Here is a 20997-nt window from a genome sequence, read left to right on the forward strand (position 1 = left end):
AAAAAATCAAAGAACATGGATATTTCAGATAAATAAAGCATATTTTCCTTTATTAAATGACAATTGCTTGGTTTAAAACTTTGTGGCAAAAGTTAGTTATAAGAATTTCAAGTCAAACAGGTAGTTTTTCAAAGCAACTTGCTAAGGACTGCCTGAAAAAAAAATTCATTGTATAAAAAAAACTCTTTATCTTCACAAAACATCTCACTCAAACCATAAGCAGAGGGGTAAAAAATTAAACAGAATACTGTTGATTGTGTTAATTGGGGAGGAACTCTAGGCATCTTTTTGATTCAGTGTGCTTTTATTTGTTACATAAAGTTAATGAGAGGTTGAGGGCTGGTTATTCCTAAACCACACGCAAATTCTAAATTACTGGTGTATGAATATATTTGAGGTCTTTGGTTTCCCTTGCTTTCCCTTCCCTTGATTTATATGATCAATTTCTACATGTGTGTTTAGATTCTGTGTTTTCCTATGTTATGCTTCTTCTTATACACATGGTATATGTGAGGTGCAGTGGGCAATATTTGGGTGCCCATCCAGTCTATAAATATCACCCCTTCCTATGCACGGAGATGTATACTTGGCAGCCATGTTCTTGTTATATGGCACCATCACAGTCAATTGTACTAGGGTTACGCCAGCTATGTACACTGAACATAAATTAGGTCCACCAAATAATCTCTCTTAGATTTGAAAACAAACTCAGAGATAGTTACTGTTTCCTGTGTCTGGCTAGGGCTCTGGAACAAGAATTTTGGTATACTGAGACCTAAAATAATTCAGTTCCTGATACAAATAATAACATAGTCAAATAGGGATCAAGAAGACAATATACTAGGTTCTTAAAATAATTCATTATCTTAAACTGCATTAGTCAGTGTAATCTCAGCTATGCTACAGTAGCAAACGGCCCTACAATCTTAGTGGCTTTTAGCAATATTTCATGCTCAAGACTGTATCCATTTCAGGTCAGCCACAGCTCTGCTTCACATTCTCTGCATTTTGGGACCTCAACTTAAGTAGCTAGCTGGAACAAGACAACCTCATTGTAGCAGGAAAAGTATTATCAGAATGCATGATTCCCCTTATTTCTTCTACACAGAAAAGGCACATACAACTTCCACTCATATTTGAGGGGATAAACCCTGTCGTATTGCCAAGACTGATGACAATGGAGGGAAAAAAAAAAAAAAGAAAACGATTCACCTTCCAGATAAAGACCAGTAGGCAGGAGTGAAAGTATATTTAGAATCTATTTCAAGGCTCTTCCTAGAGACTTAATACATACTTACCTTGGATCCTTGAAGACTTCTGTAATACAGACATCAGAAAAGATTTCTATTTCTAAAAAATATGCATTTTTTCTTTTTTTTCTTGCAGTTATATTTCTACAGCATAAAATTTATTATTTAACCTGTTTTAAGTGTTCTGTTCAGTGGCATTAGGTACATTCGCATTGTTGTACAACACCTTACACTGCTCATCTCCAGAAGTCATTTTCCCCAACTGAAACCATATACCTGTTAGTTACTAACTCTCCATTACCACCCCCTTCCCCTGGTATCCACCATTCTACTTTCTGTCTCTATGAATTGATTATTCTAGGTACCACATATAAGTGGAATCACACATATTTGTTATTTGTACCTGGCTTGTTTCACTTAGCATAATATCTTCAAGGTTTACATGTTGTAGTATGAGTCAGAATTACCTTCCCTTTTGTGGCTGAATAATATTCTATTGTAATGTATATACCTCATTTTGTTTATCCATTCATCCGTCAATGGACACTTGGGTTACTTCCACTTTTGGACTATTGAGAATAATGTTGCTATGAACATGTGCATGCAATAGCTTTTGGAGTCCCTGCTTTCAATTCTTTGGGGAATATACATACAAGTGGAGTTGCTGAATTATATAGTGATTTTATTTTAATTTTTTGAATTCTATCTTAACACCATTTTCCACAGAAGCTGCACTCTTTTACTTTCCCACCAGAAGTGCACAACGGTTCAAGTTTCTTCACATTCTTGCCAACACTTGCTACTTTTTGGGTTTTTTTTTAAAATAACCATACTAATGGGTATGAAGTGGTATCTCACTGTAATTTTGACTTGCATTTTCCTAATGTTTAATGACTGTTGAGCACATTTTCCTGTTCTTATTAGTTATTTGTATATCTTTTTTGGAGAAAAATCTATTCTAGTCCTTTGTCCATTATTCAATCAGATGGGGTTTTTTTTTTATTGATATTGAGTTGTAGGAGTTCTTTAGTTATTCGAATATTAATCCCTTACCTCATATATGATTGGCAAATGTGTTCTTCCATTTCATGAGCTACCTTTGCATTCTGTTGATAGCATCTTTTGATGCACAAAATTTTAAATTTTGATGTAGTCTAATTTATATATTTTTCTTTTGGTGCCTGTTCTTATGGTGTCATGTAAAACAATTATTGCCAAATTCAGTGTCGTGAAGCTCTTCCCCCATGTTTTCTCCAAGAGTTTTAGCTCTGACATTTAGGTCTTTGATCCATTTTGAGTTAATTTTGTATATGGTGTAAGGGAAGGGCCCAATTTTATCTTTTGCTTATGAATATTCAGTTTTCCCAACACCATTTGCCAAAGACATTGTCCTTTCCCCATTAAATGGTCTTGGCAACCTTGTTGAAAATAACTTGACCATATGTGCAAAAGTTCAGTTCTGGCACTCTATTAATATTCCATCAGTCTATATGTCTGTCTTTTAACTAATATTATGCTGTTTCAATTAGTCTGGCTTTGTAATAAGATTTAAATCAGAAAGTGTGAGATCTCTAACTTTGTTCTTCTTTTTCAAGATTGTTGGCTATTTGGAGTCCCTGGAGATCCCATATGAATTGTAATATGGACTTTTCTATTTCTGCATAGACACTGGGATTTTGATGATAATTGCATTGGATCTGTAGATTGCTTTGTATAATATTGGTATCTTAAGAATATTTAAGTCTTTCAATCCATGAACATGGAATGTAGTTCTATTTATTTGTGTTCTCTTCAATTTATTTCAGCAAAGGTTTGTACTTTTGAGTGTACAATTCTTTCCCCTCCTTGGTTAGGGTTATTTAAGTATTTTATTCTTTTTGATTCTATTGTAAATGAAATTGTATTATTAATTTCCTTTTGGATTGCTCATTGTTAGTGTTCAGAAATGCAAGTGATTTGTGTGTTTTGATTTTGTATCCTGCAACTTTGTTGAATTCTTTTATTAGTTTCGACAGTGTTTTTGCTTGTTTCTGATGTTTGTATAGGTATGTGTGTAGCTTTAAGGTTTTCTACATATAGGATTATATCTTCTGCAAACAGACAATTTTGTTTCTTCCTTTCCAGTTTGAATGTCTTTTATTTCTTTGTCTTGCCTAATTTCCTGGCTAGGACTTTCAGTACTATGTTGAAGAGAAAAACAAAAATCAAGAATTCCTGTCTTGTTTCTGATCTTAGAGGAAAAGTTTTCAGGTTTTCTTCAATGAGTATGATGTTAACTGCAGGTTTATCATATGTGGCCTTTATCATGTTGAAATAATTTCCTTCTATTACTAATATGTTGAATGTTTTATCATGAATGAATATTGAATTTTGTCAAAAGCTTTTCTGCATCAATTGAAATGGGTTTTTGTCCTTCATTCTGTAATGTGCTGTATTATATTAATTGATTTTCACGTGTTGCAACATCTTTGCATTCCAATAATAAATTCCACTTGGTCATGGTATATATTTTTTAAAATATGCTGTTGAATTCAGTTTTCTAACTTTTTTGAGAATACATTTATTTTTAATTCAACAACAACCACAAAAACCACATAAAATATGTAACTCCTTCCATATAGCAAATGTCTTTTAAGGAAAATATGAGGTCGTTAAACATTGATATTTGAGATAATATTTTACTCTCTTTCATTCTGCTTTCCTCCCTGCAGCCAGAACATTTTATCTAAAGTGTAAGCCTTATCATATCATTCTCTGTGGTATATCACTTATAAAAATGGTCTAATTTCTTCACAGCTTCTGTATCTACACCTTTTAGAATGTGTCATTATAGCTCCTCCTATCAAAGAGGGAGTCTATTTCTTCACCCCTTGCATCTTAGCTGGCCTTGTGACTTGCTCCAGCCAACAGATTGTATAAGAAATGATAATGCACCAGTTCTGACTTCATGTCTCCATAGTCCTTGTGTGCTTCTGCTACTCCTCTTAAGGCCTCTGTCTCTGCCATGGGCTAGAAATAAAAGAGTATGAAGCATAGCTGAATCAGCTCAGTTACCCCAGCTGAGACCCCAGACAGGTAAGGGAGCCTAGACAAGATCTACAAAGCTGACTCTCAGATGATAGAAGGTGCGTGAAGAATCTCAGTCAAGATCAAGAACAGCAACAAGAAAGGCATCATTTCACCTTAATTAACTTGTTGACCTGTAGAATCTTAAGAGAGTCATTTTTTTAAGCCACTAATTTTTTGGGTGATTTCTTGGGTAGGATTAGTTAATTCATTTTTCTACTTAAACTCCTTCAATACCTTTCCATTATTTTTAGGAGAAAATCAAATTAATTAAAATAGCCTAACACATAGTAGAGGCTTGATAAAATACATTTGGATTAATAATTAAATAATTATCTTAATATAAGCTGCTTTTGTTATCTTTAAAATATAAGACATTCAGAAAGATGAAACTGAAAAAGAAAAGACAAGCTATTTCTCTGATGTGCATAGATAATTCTAAAGCAAAATAATATGTAGCATTATCAAGTAATAAAAAAAAATTTCTCCTTTGTATTCAGTGACTGGAGAGAAAATAGTCTGCCTTAATTCCATGAGACCTAAAACTTTACCTTATTATTATAGAGAATGTATCACTGGAAACCAGAATAATCTCATCATTATAAATGGCAACTGGGCCTTCATTTACACCTACTCCCACACAAATACAAGTTGTGCCTATGACTTTTTGAATTTTCACAAATAATCAAATTTTTAGCTGATAAAATATTCAGTTCCTATAAACCAGAAGTTGAAAACTTTCCTGAGTTAAATCACCATCTTCATGATTAAACCTTTCCCCAAAAGTGTTGATGGACCTGCCTTTTGTACTTACAGTTAGATAGTGCTTAAAAATGAAAACAAAGTAAATAAGTAATAAGTGTTTATTACTATGTTTACATAATTTACAAAGTAGTAGATAGAAATTCTATTATCCTGTTAGTAATGTACTATTGACACTTAATTGGTAATTTGGCCAATGAATGAATTCTGGTCAAATAACTGAAGTAAATATTTAGGACAACTGATATGATATAATGTCAGTAAAGCTAAAAATGAAAAAATGATTAAAACCGAACTTTATTTTCTTCTTTCTGTGTTTGCTATTCTCAGTTAATAGTGTCATCATGTTAGAAATCCAGTTAGTTTTCTTAATTCCTCATTCTCATTCATTCACCATTTTCAATCACCAGGTAATATTAATTATGCCTTTTATATACTTCTAAAATCTACCTTTTCACCTCCATGGTCATTGTAATTTCCCTGAATTCAGCCACATTTTCCTACTTGATTATTGAAAACTGTAAGTTCAAACCACTAACACCAAGTTGGCTGTCAATTAAAATTCCCAGTTCTATTCCTACTCTCACTCTCACAGACATCTATTTCATACCCCGCCAACAATATCTCCATCTCCATCTTCACTCTTAACTTTTGACATTGCTCCCTTTCTCCTTGAAAAAATAAAAATAATTAGAAGACAACTTCTACTTCCTTCCTCCATTTCATCATTCCTCCTGTAAACTCTGGCCAGTGTATTCTACTTTCTCTTCTGTTGTTGTGTAAATTAGTTTCCTAGGGCTGCTACAGCAAGATACCACAAACTGTGTGTCTTGAACAACAGAAATTTATTCTCTCATAGCTCTGGAGGCTAAAATGTGAGTCACGATGTTTTGTCCTTGGGCTGGTTCCTTCAAATGATTGTGAGGGAAAATCTCTTCCATGCTTCTTTTCTGACTTCTGGTGGTTTGCTGCCAATCTTTGGTATTTTTTAGCTTATAGGTATATCAGTCCAATCTCTGCCTTCATCTTAGGATGGCATTCTCCCTGTGTATTTGTCTTTGTCTAAATTTCCCATTTTTATAAACACACAGTTATATTGGATTAAGGCTCACCCTAATGATTTCATCTTAACTTGTTCATCTTCAAAGACCCAATAGCTCTATGCATACATCATCTATACTCTTAGCCAAGGTTAAACTCTCTCCTTATGAACTTCATCCTAACTCCTCTCACTTACTCAAGGACCTCATTTTCTTATGCAAATTTCCTGTTCTTCACATCCAACTTTTCCTTCTCTAATAGGTTGCCATAATCATATAACCATGCTATATAACATTTAAGAAATAGCTCTTTAGACATTCCCTGCCCTTGGAAGTTGTCATCCCTGTCATTACAGCAAGAAAAATTGGTGGGCAAACTGAAAATCAATGACTTAACACTTAATGGAACCCTTAAATGGTCATTTTAATGAATTGCCTGAGACTAAGGATGAACAGCATAAGAGTGAGAAATTCTTGGGGATTTTAATCTTAGGAGGCCCCCAGACTTTCATGAACTTTACACCAAGGAAACCCATCAGTCCCTCAGGGTAAAACTATGAGAATGTTCCCTCGTGGATTTTGTAGGGAGAGAGAACGAATAATCCCATATTTAGAGAATTTCATCCCTTCACCCCAGGCACCTTTAGCTTTCCTGTCTCACCTGAGAAAGGAAAAAACAAAAACACCAAACATAGTCAAAATGGATTAGGACTTCATGGAAATAAATTGGGAACACTGCAGCCAGATAAGTGTGTAATGGACAAGGGTTGAAAAAAGGTATATCACTGTGGAAACAGTGGTGAAAGTCACAGCCCTGAGACACAGACCCACTACAAGAGAGATTCAATAGAAGAATTGTAGAATAATAACCCTTCCTCACACATTACACCTCACCAATGAGGGTCTAGTGTATTAACAGTGGATTACAGCTGAATGAGCTGCAAGACACAATCTCTCCCTCTCAAGAGGAATACAAAGGGAAACCCACACGAAAGAGCCTGGGTTTCGAAAACAAAGCCACTAAAGTAATTTAAAGCTTCTGGCATCTACAGCTATAGCAAACATTAAACACAGCCTAACTCTTAACTAGATTAGAATAAACCCTCAGGCTAAGGGCTTATATACCTCAGTACCCATTGCCCAATACAACATGTCTAGGTTTTTTTAAAAAACAAAATTAAAACGTGTCAAAACGAGAAAAGAAAAAAGCAGTCAGAAAGATGAAGTCACATCAGAAACAGACTCAGATATGACACAGATATGGAAACTATAAGACTGGTAATTTAAGATAACCATGATTAATACGTTAAGGGCTCTAACAGACAACATGCAAGGAAATGAGTAATGTAAACAAGGAGATGAAAACTTTAAGAAAGAATGAAATGTAAATTTTAGAAATTAAAAACACTAACAGAAATGAAGAAAGCCTATGACATACATCAATAAATCCAACACAGCTGAAGAAAGTATCAGTGAATTTTAATAGTTAAATAAAAAAACATGCAAAGTGGAAATACAAAGACAAAAAAAGAATTAAAAAAACAGAAGCATAACAGAACATCCAATATCTGTGGGACAATTTCGATGCATAACAAGTGTGTAACTGGAGTACCAAAAGGAAAAGAAAGAATGAAGCAGAAAAAATATTTGCAGTAATAATATTTGAGAACTTTACAAAATTCATGACTGACACAAAACCACAGGCCTAGCTCAGAGAATACCAAGTAGAATTAATGTGAGAAAAAAAAAACACCTAGGCCTATTACATTCAAACAGCAGAAATCTAAAGACAAAGAAAAAAATACTTTTAAAAATGCCAGAAAAAAACCACCTTATTTACAGAGGAAAAGAATATATTACAGTGGAATTTTTGTCAGAAACCATAAACCGAGAGTAAAATAAAATATTTAAAGAAAAAAATCCAACCTAGGATTCTATATTCAGCAAAAGTACCCTTCAAAACCAAAGGAGAAATAAAGATATTCTCAGATAAACATAAACTAAGGAATTCATCAGCAGCAGACCTGCCCTGCATAAAATGTTAAAAAGAGTTATTTAGAAAGAAGAAAAATGACATAGGCAGAAACTTGGATCTACAAAATGAAAGAGAAAGCTGTAGAGAAGGAATAAATGAACATAAAATTAAATTCTTTATGTTTATCACAATTAATTGATTTAAAGTTTCTGTTTAAATTAAGAATAATAATAATATAATGGGTGATTATAATCACTTGTGTGTAAAAAACTGACAGCAATGTTATAAGAGATGGGAAGAAGGAATTGGTTATAGGATAACCACACTCCATGTGAAACCATATAGTGTTATTTGAAGTATAATTTAAGGTAAACTTAATTATTTAAAAATGTGTATCCTAAACTCTAGAGCAAGTACTACAGAAATTATAAAAAGAAGTATAATTGATGTTCTAAAAGAAGAGATAAAATGGTATCGTATAAAATGCCCAATCATAACAAGAGAAGATAAAAAAGGGTGAGGGGGATAAAGAACAAATGCAAAAAGTAGAAACCAGTTATAAACATGGTAGATACTAAGAAAAGTATATCAAAAATCTCTTTAAATTTGAAATTAATTAAATTAAACTAAATTAAAAAGAACTATGATATATATAAGAAGCCCATTTTAAATATAAAGACTTTTATGGGTTAAAATTAGGTGGCGCAGTGGTTAAGAATCCACCTGCCAGTGCAGGGGACACGGGTTTGAGCCCTGGTCTAGGAAGATCTCACATGCTGCGGGGCAACTAAGCCCATGCACCACAACTACTGAGCCCACGTGCCACAACTACTGAAGCCCGCACACCTAGAGCCCATGCTGCTCCACAACAAGAGAAGCCACCACAATGAGAAGCCTGTGCACCGCAACCAAGAGTAGCCCTCGCTCGCAGCAACTAGAGAAAGCCCGCGAGCAGCAATGAAGAATCGATGCAGCCAAAAATAAATAAATAAAAAAAATAATTTTTTAAAAAATTAAAGGGATGGAGAGAACCATCCTATAACAACACTAATTAAAAGAAAGCCAATGTAGCTATAATAATTTCAGAGAGAGTAGAATCCACAGCAGGGAAAATTAATAGAGATTAAGAAGGGTATAATAGTAAAGGGGTCAATTTTCTAACAACACATAACAATCCTAAACATGTATGCCCCAAATAGGAGAGCATCAAAATGCCTTAAAAGTAAAAGAAGAAATAGAAAAATTTACTATTTTAGTTGGAGACCTCAATACCCCTCTCTCAGTATTTGACAAATCAAAGAGATATAAAATCAGTATGAACATAGATGACCTGAACTATATTATCAATCAACATCATATAATTGTTATTTAAAGAGTTCTCCAACCAACAAGAGCAGAGTACACATTCTTCCCAAACCACATAGAACATTCACCGAAAGAGATGACACGTTGGCTATGAAGCCCACTGGTTGAAATTATAACAAAGTATGTTATCAGATGACAATGGAATTAAACTAGAAAACAATATCTGAAAGATAGCTAGAAAATCACCCAAATATTTGGAAATTAATTTGCACACTTCTGATAATCCATGGTTTCAAAAAGTCTCTCAAGAAAACTAAAACATATTTTGAATGAAATGAAAATTAGAATGTAATTTATCAAAAGTTGTGGTATGCAGTGGAAGCAGTGCTTAGAGGAAAATGTATTAGAAAAAGAAAAATCTGCAATGAATAACTTAGTTTCTACTTGAGCAAGCTGGAGAGAGAAGAGAATTTAAGAGTAAACAAGAAGAAAAGCAATAATAAAATTAGGGCAAAAATAAACAAAACTGAAACACAGGCCAAAAATAGAGAATATTGATCAAACTAAAACCTGATTATTGAAAATATTGATAAAATTAATAAACCCTAGCCAGGCTAATCAAGAAAATAGAGAGAAGACACAAATTACCAGTGTCAGAAAGCAAGGATGGATCATCACACATGATCTCATGAATACGAATAATAAAGCAAAATACCAGCAACTCTATGCCCACAAATTTGACAATAAATTTCTTAACATACACAAAGTACCAAAATGCACAGAAATAGACATAACCTGAATAGCCCTATTAACTATTAAGTAAATTGAGCTAACAATTAATAATCTTCCTCAGGGACTTCCCTGGTGGTCTAGTGGTTAAGAATCTGTGCTCCCAATGCAGGGGGCACAGGTTCAACCCCTGGTCAGGGAATTAAGATCTCGTATACTGCAAGGCACGGCCAAAGAAAAAAAAATCTCCCCCAAAAGGATAATATTAAGCCCAGTTGGTTTCACTGATGAAACCAAAGAAATAATACAAAGAAATATACAAAAATAATAAGGTCAATATTACCCTAATATTAAAACCAGATAAAGACATTACAAGATAGGGAAATTATTGACCAAGGTCATCAAAAACAGAAAAGTCTGAGAAACTGTCACAACTAAGAGGAGACTAAGGAAACATAATAACTAAAAATAATGTATTCTGGATGGGATCCTGGAATTGAAAAAAGAAATTAGGTAAAAATTAAGGAAATTAACTAACATATAAACATTAGTTAGTAATAATGTGGGTATACTGAGTGTGGGTACACAAGAACTCTCTGTACTACAAATTTAACTGCTAAGGACTAAGTGTTTTCTTTTGGGATGATGAAAATGTTCTGAAATTAAATAGTAGTGATGGTTGCATAACTCGGTGACTATGCTAAAAACCACTGAATTTTACAATTGAATAGGATGAATTTTAGGGTATGTGAATTATATCTCAGTAAAGATATTATAATTTTTTTAATAAAAAATGAAGTGAATGCATGAACTACACATTTAGAGATCATTGAATTCTATTTTGTTACCTTTATGATATGTTTGAATTACATTGAATTTATACTTGTATACATCACCAATACTCCCACTAGAGGCTTAATAAATATTTGTTGAAAAAAATCAAACATTATGTCTAGATAAAGATAATGTGTAAACTTTCTTCATTATAGATTCTTAAACATGGAATTCCTCTTTTTTTTGTAATTTAAATGTCACTGAATTCCACCTTGATGCTAAATTATTCAATCAACGGATTCATGTAGGTACAATCGTGAAATACATTACTTCTCAGTTCTATCGCTAACCTACTTCTTTGTTGGTTTCGAGAGGTATCCCTTTTATAGCATAATTTCCTTGACAAAGTTTCATTGCAATGATGCTGCTCTTGACACTGCTTTAAGTGAAAATGTTACTATACTACTTCATAGATATTCAGAACTTTTCAGGTTTTGGGTGAAGAGGTCTGATTGAAAATCAGATACAGACACATATGGAGAATTCCAAGTTCCCAGTTGCTTTGAAGTTAACTGGAGTGGGCACTTGATTATTATGAAGGCTAGAATTGGATTGAAGAATCATACTTAAAGGTGTAATAGAGCTCAGAAAGTGCCAGACCTTAGAAGTACCTGGCCCTTGATTGTAGCAGCTGGAAGTGATTTAACAAGCACTTGAGGTGACAGAATCAAATGCTTTATATGATGAATGGGCTGTTTCAATATAGTAAATTATTTTGCTCTTTAAAAATCAGAATTAAATAGTTTATGTTTTGTGGAGGGGAAGAAAAGAGCTCCAGTAGAAGGGCACACAATCACCTACATAACAAATGGGAACTCAAATCACAGACACATTAACACATTTTTCTTTGGCCCACTACCCAGTTTTCTGCTCTGTGTTAACTATATGCTCCTTTATTAACTAAAGGAAGTTATATCTCAGTGATTATCTCTTGCAGCATTTGTTAAGGCTCTGTTCTTTAAAGAAATAATATTGGCTGGCATTTTAAAGCGGGTTGATACTGCTTAGAACTTTCAGACACATTAAAAAGTTATCAATTTATTTAATGTATTAAGGTATCAATTTCTTCCATTTCTCTAATCCATTGACTAAATTGAGTTATACATTTGTATCTTTCATTTATTTACTCAATCATTCATATGTTTTTTTTTAAAGGATTGGTTTTAGCTCTGTTTCTTTTTTTTAGTTAACTATTTTTTTAAATTTATTTATTTTTGGCTGCATTTGGTCTTCATTGCTGTGCGGGCTTTTTCTAGTTGCGGCAGGCAGGGACTACTCTTCCTTGCGGTGCGCGGACTTCTTATTGCGTGGCTTCTCTTGTTGCGGAGCACGGGCTCTAGGTATGTAGGCTCAGTAATTGTGGCTCCTGGGCTCTAGAGCGCAGGCTCAGTAGTTGTGGCTCACGGGCTTAGTTGCTCTGAGGCATATAGGATCTTCCCAGACTAGGGCTCGAACCACTGTTCCCTGAATTGGCAGGCAGATTCTTAACCACTGTGCCACCAGGGACGTCCCCATTCATATGTTCTTGAGCACTAGTCATTTTCTAGGCACTTACACCACTACATCCTAGGAATATAATAGTGAATAAGAGAGTCCTTGCTCTCGAAAGGAATTATCATATATAGATATCAATCACTTTAAATGGGAACATTTCTATTATGAAAAAAAATCTTTGTGGATTATGTACTGTTGCCAAAATTTCCTTTTTTTTTTTCTTGAAAATTTTACTAAACTCTGAGCATTAATATTCCTTGATTTGGCTAGTTTTATGCCATCCAAGTTGCTGCTCTACTACCCTTACTAGCACGCCCTAAATTAATGAGGTAAAAATCGTTAAAGTCCCCAAACAACTAATTTCCCCTCTATGTGTGTGTGTGTAACAAGACATAATTATATAAATGGTAAATTGAACAATATATGATTTAAATAAATATAATTGGCTTTTATTTTACTGAATTATGAAATGTCCTATCTTAATAGTATTTCTTTGCCCTTACTGTCAAAACCACCAAAACCAAAACAAACATACACAAACTTTGGAAAATCAATTTCTATTAAACATTTTAATTAAATAATAGTATTAATAAAGAGTTATAAAAGATACACTTTAAATGACAGAATTAAGTTACCCAAGTAATTAATTTTAATCTGAGGCTATAAAATTGAAAATGGAAGGAATTGCCCAGGAAATTTAAGTGACTCTAAACCAAACAAAACGAAAAGAAATTCAGTAGCAACCACATATTTTAAATTAAAAAAAAACTGGGTAATGAGGCGATTTTTGTTTGCTTCATCCCATTTTACTATTGATCCTGATTAAATTAATTAAATCTACATGCATATTTGAGTTGTGAAGGTCACAACTTTATTCTTCATTTGGAGTTCCAATTCTGCCCTGCACATGTTTCTCTAATTTTATTTTGATTTTTTAATTTCTTAATTCAGGAATTACAGAATTGAGTGAATTTATTTTTATTTGGATTCACTGATTTTATAGTATATAATACAGAACCTCAAATCTATTATATACACAGGGGGTTTTAGTAAATAAATGAAATTAGCATCTGCTCTGAAAATAATGATGGCTACTTCTGGGTAAGAGAGAAAAATATGAAAATAAAGTTAGTTATTGATTACTTATTCTCCACCACAAATATTTTAATTTTATTACTTACATAATTCTCTATTAATCGCTACAGTGATTTGCATATATGCCTTCCTCACTCAAATTCAAACTGCCTTAGTGAAATATCAAATTCCCCATCTCCTTCACCCTTATCATTTCAATTAAACTAATTGTATGACATAAACAGTCAAAAAGATATCTGTAACAAATGAATAAAAATATAAAAAATTAATAATTCACAGTTGTATTTATTAAATAGTATGATACTTTAAGAATAAACAAAATACATTTTTTCAGAAATAATTTTATAATAAGGGTACATTTAATAAAGCTTTGTCAATGATTTCTCCTTATAGCCTCAAAAAACTTAAACATATTGGAAATTTTTCCCTGTGACTGCTTTAACATCATAATTTTATGATGCTAAATCTAAACTTTGGTTATGAATTTCTGGATATAAAGTTTAAAATTTTAAAGTCAATTTAACACTTTCATAATAATGGCATCCTAGGTTTTTAATACAATTTTTCATAAGTCAAGAGATATTTACCCTTTGATTCTTGACGCTTTACTTATCACATAATAAGTTATGTATTAGGTCCATGTAAATGGCAATTTATTATAGCTATGTTTTTATACAGTGCATTGTAAAAGACTATTATATCCTAGATGGCTATACCCATTTCTCTGTTTTCAAAATGACCCTAGCTTTTTTAACATCATACTTAACAGATAAATTTTCAATATACATGGTGTATTTTGAAATTATATGACATATATGATATAATTCTGGAAGCATCAACATGTTTATAAACATCCAGTCCTCCATTTTAAGAACAACAAAGTACCTTGCTCCATTTTCCAGGACTTCTCATATACCTCTAAATAAACTGAAGCGTATGCCTTCATTAACTTCTCATTAATTCTTGTTAAGGTGATTTATTATTTTCCTACTTAGTTTACATTTTTATTGCACACAGCTTTCCCCTTTATACTTTCTTTCCAATTATTTTGATATATAGAAAAACTACTGAATTTAAAAATTTTGATCTCACTCTATTACTCCATTAGCATGTGTCAGTTGATTCTCTTAAGTGTTCTAGACAAGCAATCATATTCATGCTAATGAAAATGTTGCCTCTCTCCTCCCAGAACCCAAGCTATTGTCTTTCATGTATCTGATTGGCCAAAAGAATGGTACAGTAAACATTTTAATTATTAGAAGAGTTCTTTTTGTTTTTTTCAACGTCTTTATTGGAGTATAATTGCTTTACAATGGTGTGTTAGTTTCTGATTTATAACAAAGTGAATCAGCTATACATATACATGTATCCTACAACTCCTCCCTCTTGCGTATCCCTCCCACCCTCCCTATCCCACCCCTCTAGGTGGTCACAAAGCACCAAACTGATCTCCCTGTGCTATGTAGCTGCTTCCCACTAGCTATTTTACATTTGGTAGTATATATAAGTCCATGACACTCTCTCACTTTGTCCCAGCTTACCCATCCCCCTCCCCATGTCCTCAAGTCCATTCTCCACGTCTGTGTCTTTATTCCTGTCCTGCCCCTAGGTTCTTCATTACCATTTTTTTTTAAGATTCCATATATATGTGTTAGCATACGGTATTTGTTTTTCTCTTTCTGACTTATTTCACTCTGTATGACAGACTTGAGGTCCATCCACCCAGCAATCCCACTACTGGGCATATACCCTGAGAAAACCATAATTCAAGAAGTGTCATGTACCACAATGTGCATTGCAGCTCTATTTACAATAGCCAGGACATGGAAGCAACCTAAGTGTCCATCGACAGATGAATGGATAAAGAAGATGTGGCACATATATACAATGGAATATTACTCAGCCATAAAAAGAAACGAAATTGAGTTATTTGTAGTGAGGTGGATGGAGCTAGAAGAGTTCTTTTTAAGATCATTCTTAATTGCCTTAAAAAATAAAACTGTAATAATGATTTATAGACACCAGATCATCCTGATAGTACTGTAGTCCAAACTATGATGTATAGTCTTTTTCTCCAGAGATTTAATCGTGCTGTTTATTCAGGTCATGCTGATTATTTTTGCTAAATATATTATTAATTACAATAATTTGATAAGCAACATTAGACCATCAAAAACTTTAAAGACAAAATAGGAGATGCTGCTAATTGCTTGTCTGATACCTACTTTTTCTTGCCAGCAGAATCCCAATTTTGAGAGGATAGCAACACAAATGATTATAGACACTGTCTCCCCAGACATCCTTAGAACTATAAAAATCCACTGCTTTCTATCCTGATAAAAAGTTCAGAGATTCAAGAGACATGAGTTTTACCCGTTTGCTCAAACCCCCATTTTTTTTTTTAATATAAAACATGGACATAGTGCCCAGAGCTTTGGTAAACTTCTTGCTATAAGCATTAAGATGATAGCCATGTATTAAAGTTAGCGGATCACGGGGAGGGAAAATTGGAGGAAAGTGGTCAAAAGGTACAGACTTCCAGTTATAAGATAAAGAAGTACTAGGGCTCTAACATACAACATGATGACCGTAGTTAACATTGCTATACGGTATATAAGAGCTAACAGTGAATCTTAAAGAGTTCTCATCACAAGATTTTTCTTTTTCCTTTTCTTCTCTCTTTTCTTTTTACTGTACCTATAGGAGATGATGGATGTGAGCTGAACCTATTGTGGTAATTATTTCACAATACATGTCAATCAACCAAGCTATCATGCTGTACACCTTAAAATTAAATAGAGATATATGTCAATTATTTCTCAGTAACACTGGGAAAAATAGTTTTAAAAAACTGTAAAAAAAAATAGCAGACCAGTAAGAAATATGCGTAGATCTTTCAACACTAGAAGCACAATATCAGCTGATTTTGGGAACTTATTATCATCAAATTGGTTACTTGTTTAAGTCACTCTGGTCAGGTTCCAATCACATAGACTTAAATGCAAATCTACATGTTTAGATAATTTTTTTAAATTTAATTTAATTATTTTTATTGAAGTACAGTTGATTTACAATATTGTGTTAGTTTCAGGTATACAGCACAGTGATTCAGCTATATATATATATATATATATATATATATATATATATATATACACACACATATACATGTTTATATATATTCCTTTTCAGATTCTTTTACCTTATAGATTATTACAAAATACTGAGTACAGTTCTTTCTGCTACACAGTAGGACCTTGTTGGTTACCTATTTTATACATAGTAGTGTGTATATGTTAATCCCAACCTCCTAATTTATCCCTCCCCCCACCACCCTTTCCTCTTTGGTAACCATAAGTTTGTTTTCTATGTCTGTGAATCTCTTTCTGTTTTGTAAATAAATTCATTTGTATCATTTTTTCAGATTCCACATATAAATGATATCATATGACATTTGTCTTTCTCTGGCTTAAATAACTTTTAAAAGAACTGATTCATTACAATAAAATTAGGCAGGATTAAAAATATCCTTTATAAGTTTGTTCCTTTATATTAGTATGTAGTTAATAACTTTTTTTTTATCAGTTGGGCAGTTGGTCTTCAAATGTCAAGCTTCTGGCATCAAGGACTCAATTATTTATCTTTTAGACCAACCATACACCTCAGTCTCAGCTTTAGTCGTTATTGGTGCTACCAAAAAAAAAAAGACTAAATATATCTTATAACCATCTTGCACTCAGGCCTTCTGTTTCTATAGAAAAGAAAAGAGGGCTGTTTTATTTTTTTGAGAATACAAATATCTTTATATTTCTTTCTTTCTTTTTATAACTCATTCATAAGCAAGTAATAATCTGCCCCCTGGATTAGAAGACTGAGCTTTTTCTCCTCTTCATAAAATTTATTATTCTACATACCAAAATAAAATGCCCCATCAACTCAGTGTATCCAAAACACCTTAATAACTCCAGCTACACCTTGAGCTAGTAACTTCAATGAAAACCACCTTAAGTGAGAAGATCCGTATCCCCTTACACAGATTCTAGTGTTTAAAAGCAGAGTATTGCTGATTTCCTCAAATCATATCCTTTGACATTTTTGTTCTCCAACTGAAATGGAAATTTTAGAAAAATTGCCTTTGGATGGTTTGGTTTCTGTCCCTGATATGAGTGTTCAGTTGTGAACAAAAGCTGAAATATCATATGAGCTATAAGAAATAAACTCTTTTGAACATGAAATGATGCTTGAATTTTTTCTTTTATTTAAATAAAGAAATAAGCTTAGAAAAATCTTTTAAAATATTCAATGCAAAGGATAAATTTAGACAAATGCACATTTTTACAATAAACTAAAATTAAAGAATATTTTAAAATTAATTATCTATTAAAAGGTTTAAAATACTTAATGTAATAAAAAGTAGAGTTCATCAATTTATATTGCTGAACATCTGTTCCTACTTATAATAAAGTTGGATTGGTTGCAGAGTGTATCTTCACATTTTAGATCATCTAAAATCAGATGCTTTGAAAAATTTTAAGTGTATTAAACTTGGTGATAGATACCACAGTCTTGGAAAAAAATTTCATTCTGTATTGTTTGTACTGTTGAAAATAGACATTATTTAAAGATGAAATCAATATGTAAAAAATTGAAATAAAGTTGGCATATACTAAGACATGACAGTAGGGACCATGAAATGTCTTTACTATCATATCTACTGGTATATAAGTTTTCAAATTTTTCAAGTTTTATTTCCTATGTACCAGGTATTAGCAAAGTTTGTCACATTGGACTCTATAGTATCCTCAAGTTACTGTGGAATGCAAATCTAAGTGTATTTTTCAAATCTGTTAAGCTACATATAAAATATTTCTGTATTTAAATAAATTTCTTTAAATCACTTTAAAGAAGAAAGGCATTCGCTCATACAACATAGGGTTTTCAACCTTGTTTTTATGCCAACAGTGTGCTAGCACTTTTCTAGGTGCTGGGGATGCAGTAGTAACAAAACTTTTCTCATACTAGTATGCATTCTAATAAGCAAGTTGCATTCTAATAGAAATAAAAAAGCTAAGCAACAAGTTTTATTTTAGCAATTATACCCAGCTGTATACATCTCTTGCATATATCATCTAGTTCTACTTAGATTTAAATCATATCTTCTCACTTTTCTGTCTGGTGGAAACTACTCAGCCTTTAAATTTCACTTCTTCGAAGCTTCCTTTTATACCACTTCTATCACTTCACCCTTGTGTAAAATCAATTACTTCTTCTGAATTCTGATAGTAGCAACTGCATTATATGTGTGTTGTGTATATATATATATATATATATACTGTAGCCACTAAAAAATATGTATGTATATTATTTATATATCACATATATACTCCTATGTATAGGAATATAATATATATATATTATATATATGTAGGAAAAAAGTGAATGAAAAATGAATGGAAAAATTTTGGGATGTCTTCATAGATAGCATATCAAAAGGATAAAATGGTTCAATGAGGAACTAATATTCTATTAGATTCTAATTGCTGCCATAACAAATTACCACAAACTTAGTAACTTAAAACATTAAAAATTTATCATCTTGCAGCTCTGTAGGGTAGAAGTCTGACCTGAGTGTCACTGGGCTAAAATCAAGGCAAGGCTGCATTCCTTTCTGTAAACTTTAGGGGAGAATCTGTTACCTTGTCTGTTCCAGCCTCTAGAGGCTGCGTGCATTCTGTCGCTTATGGTCACCTTCATCCATCTTCAAAGCCAGCAATATCTCATCTCTCTGACCTGTCTCTCTCTGTCCCTAGCCAAGAAATTTTCTCTGCTTTTAAAGATTTCTGTGATTAGATTGGGCAAATGAGATAATCCAGAACAATCTCCCTATATCAAGACTCGAGGTCTTTAGCCTTAATCATATCTACAAAATTCCTTTTCCATATAAGGTAAAATATTCACAGGTTCCTGGGATTAGGATGTGGACATCTTTGTTTTGGGGTTGGGAGCATTATTGCGTATATTATGATTAAGAGCATAATAATAGCTTGGACATGGGTTGTAGTGACTGTTAGTAATATGTAAAAATAAAAAAGACCAGTAATAGACTAAGTTGTAACAGTCAAATTAAGACATTATAGAAATGTATCTAGTGAAGATATTTTCTCCATACTTTTTGAAGAATTGAATAAGTAAATAAGTAATTGAGTAAATGGAGTCAAGGAAAATTACATAAAGAAGTAAGCAAGCAAAAAAAAATTGACAGTAAATATAGGTCTAAAAGCATCAAAAACAAGGTTTTTTGTAGAAAATTAGTTTCAGAATTATAACTCTCTTCCAACAGAGAAGCAGAAAATATGAGGGGAAATTCAGAAGTCTGAACTTCAGGCTTCAGTTGCCAGATATAAGTTTTGAATGTACTGAAAAAAAAATAGATCTTTTGCAATTTCCCCAAAGAGGTCAAAGCACTGTTAGGGCAATTGTCCTGATGTCCAGGCTGCAATTTCAGCGGCTCAGTTTTGTCCCATCTCTTCTACTTACATTCCCAGGAGCCATCCACAGTAATTCCTCACCATTTTGATAAACACATCCATCAAATACTACTACTTGTCAGTGACATCAATTTAATTTTATTGGAGACAGGGTCAGGAGCAAATATCCAATTGACTACCATCCTCTAAATCACATATAAAAATACCCATATTTGTTGTTGTCACCACCATTTATTTGAAGGAGAGAAAGAAAGAAAAAAAAAGAAACTTTACCCTTGTAAATGTCAGCAAGGAACAAAATTTGGATAAAAGGAGAGTGGTGATCTCTCAAGGAATTTTTTTTTTTTAATTAAGCTACTTTTTGAATTCTGGTTTTATTTAAGTTGAAAAGCTGGGGGATTTTTTGTATTTTTAAATGTTTTTGGCCTTGCCTCACGGCATGCAGGATCTTAGTTACCTGACGAGGGACTGAACTTATGTCCCCTGCAGTGGAAGTGCAGAGTCTTAACCACTGGACAGCCAGGGAAGTCCTGAAAAGATCTTCTTATTCTGGTTTTGAGCCTATTCATTTGGCTTTTCAACATCTAACAAAACTGCCATTCAGACAGTATGTCTATCCCCATAAGCATGTGAGGTTTGCTTATCTCCATAAATCAAATGATTAGTTCATTTGTGTAAAATACAGTTACAATCCTGTGCTTTGTTATAGAAGCAAAGTTTCATTATTCTCTATTTTAAAATATAATCAGATGATTTCAGAGTAATACTGTATTTAAGAAATTATCTCATTTAAGCCCACACTTTAGAGATGAGCAAACCGGAGGGATTTAGTGATTTGTCCAGGGTCACATAGCTAGTTGGTGGCAAATTAGGAAGTAAAACTCAGTTTAAATATATTTCAATATTCTTCCTCACAACCAAGCTTACCTTCAGAATTTCTCCTTTCTTCTAGCAACATC

Source organism: Leucopleurus acutus (assembly GCF_964270905.1).
Source record: "Leucopleurus acutus genome assembly, chromosome: 11".
In the NCBI taxonomy this organism is placed as follows: Eukaryota; Metazoa; Chordata; class Mammalia; order Artiodactyla; family Delphinidae; genus Leucopleurus; species Leucopleurus acutus.